General features: G+C 49.7%; 1 pseudogene; it reads left to right on the top strand.

Moving 5' to 3' along the window:
- Positions 1-202: 202 nt before the first annotated feature.
- On the top strand, positions 203-315 carry LOC146821125 (U4 spliceosomal RNA; annotated as a pseudogene).
- The last annotated feature ends 2,119 nt before the right edge of the window (positions 316-2,434 follow it).

Below are 2,434 nucleotides of genomic sequence, written 5' to 3'. Positions count from 1 at the left end.
TTGGCCTTAATCCATTATTTTAGAGTGTAGCCAGATTTAGGAGAATATAAAATTGGGTTTCTAAAAACTTGATAGAAGAAGGTAAGGTGTTTTGTTCTTTCCCTTGTGTTTGCTTATTCCATGCTACATAGTCTATTATAAAACCCCCAGCAATTAACTTGAAAGTATCCTATCAGAGCTGAGGCGAAGTAACAGGGTTACAGGGTTTGCGCAGTTGCAGTATTGTAACCAATGAGGTCTATCTGAGGCGCGATTATTGCTTATTGAAAACCTTATCCAACAGGGTTCTCATGAATCTCAAAAAATACACGTGTTAAGGATGAGACATGTACATCATTCAATAAAGAGTTGTTAAACCTCAATCTATTTGATTAGGGAAGAATAGGTACTAAGTCCAAATCAGTAACCATCTGGGCATGATCAGAAAGTAAAATGGGACTTATACTAGTATATACAATGTATTGGGATAATTGCTTGCTAAAAAAGATATATTCTAATCTAGCGAGTGTACAATGAGCAGGAGAATACAATGTGTATTGTCTAAAAATGAGGTTGCAAAGTCTCTAAGTGTCAATCCCTCTGTCTCACTCACTCTGTCTGTCTCCCTCCTTTTCTCTCTCTCTCCCTCCCTCTCTCTCTCTCTCTCTCTCTCTCTCTCTGTCTCCCTCTCGCTGTCTCCCTCCCTCTCTCTCCCTCTCTCTCTCTCTTTGTCTCCCTCTGTCTCACTCACTCTGTCTGTCTCCCTCTCTCTCTCTGTGTCTCCCTCCCTTTCTCTCTCTGTCTCCCTCCCTCTCTCTCTCTCTGTCTCCCTCTTGCTGTCTCCCTCCCTCCCTCTCTCTCCCTCTGTCTGCCTCCCTCTGTCTTCCTCTGTCTGTCTCCCTCTCTCCGCATCCCTCTATCTGTCTCCCTCCCTCTGTCTGTCGCCCTCCTCCCCCTGTCTGTCTCCCTCTGTCTCCCTCTCTCTGTCTCCTTCCCTCTGTCTGTCTCCCTCTGTCTGTCGACCTCTGTCTGTCTCCCTCTCTCTCTCCCCCTCTGGCCCCCCCTCTCTGCCTCCCTCCCTCTATCTCCCTCCCTCTGCCTCCCTCTCTCTCTCTCTCTCCCTGAGTCTCCCTCTGTCTGTCTCCCTCTGTCTCCCTCTCTCTGTCTCCCTCTGCCTCCCTCCCTGTCTCCCTCTGTCTTCCTCCCTGTCTCCCTCTCTCTCTGTCTCCTTCTCTCTCTCTGTCTCCCTCACTCTGTCTCCCTCCCTCTTTCTCCCTCCCTCTATCCCCCTCCCTCTATCTCTCTCTGTCTGTCTTCCTCTGTCTGTCTCACTCTGTCGGTCTCCCTCTGTCTGTCTCCCTCTCCCTCCCTCTGTCGTCCACTGACTCCCTCCCTATGACTCCCTCTACCTCCCTCTGTCTCCCTCTGTCTGTCTCCCTCTGTCTCCCTCTCTCTCTGTCTCCATCCCTGTCACCCTCTGTCTCCCTCCCTCTGTTTCCCTCCCTCTCCCTCCCTCTGTCTCCCTCTCTGTCTCTCTGTTCCTATATGTCTCTATCTCTGTCTGTCTCTGTCTCTATCTCTGTCTGTCTCTGCCTCTATCTGTGTCTGTCTGTCTCTGCCTCTATCTGTCCCTGCCTCTATCTGTCTCTGCCTCTATCTGTCTGTACCTCTATCTTTGTACTATCGCTATCTCTGTCTCTATCTCTGTCTCTCTCTCTGTCTCTCTCTCTGTCTCTCTCTATGTCTCTATCGCTCTCTACCTTGGTCTGTCTCTACCTCTATCTGTCTCTGCCTCTATCTGTCTCTGCCTCTGTCAGTCTGTCCCTGTCTCTGCCTCTATCTCTGTCTGCCCCTGCCTCTATCTGTCTCTGCCTCTATCAGTCTCTGTCTCTATCTGTCACTCTCTATATATGTCTCTATCTGTCTATGTCTCTATCTGCCTCTACCTCCATCTGTCTCTGCCTCTATCTGTCTCTGCCTCTGTCAGTCTGTCCCTGTGTCTTCCTCTATCTCTGTCTGCCACTGCCTCTATCTGTCTCTGCCTCTATCTGTCTCTGCCTCTATCTGTCTCTCTCTATATATGTCTCTTTCTGTCCATGTCTCTATCTGCCTCTGCCTCTATCTGTCTCTGCTTCTATCTGTCTCTGTCTCTATCTGTCAGTCTGTCCCTGTCTCTGTCTATCTCTGTCTCTATCTCTATCTGTCTGTTTCTGTCTCTATCTGTCTCTGTGCCTCAGGCAGAGGACACGTAATGTGTCTACAGATCCCCGTCACCAGACTAGAGACAGCCCCCCCACTCCCTCCTCTCCCTGTGTAATGCGTTTTCTTTCTGAATTTGCTGCTTCGCGAGGTTTGTTTCCCACCACTGGACCTGGGGTCACATCTGTCGCTAGCTTCAATTCTGACTCTCACCCCCACCCCGAGCTGTCAGAACAAAGCCCCCCTTTGGCTCCAG

Source organism: Triturus cristatus, chromosome 6 (assembly GCF_964204655.1).
Source record: "Triturus cristatus chromosome 6, aTriCri1.1, whole genome shotgun sequence".
Classification (NCBI taxonomy): Eukaryota; Metazoa; Chordata; class Amphibia; order Caudata; family Salamandridae; genus Triturus; species Triturus cristatus.
This window is presented reverse-complemented; position numbering and strand designations above follow the sequence as displayed.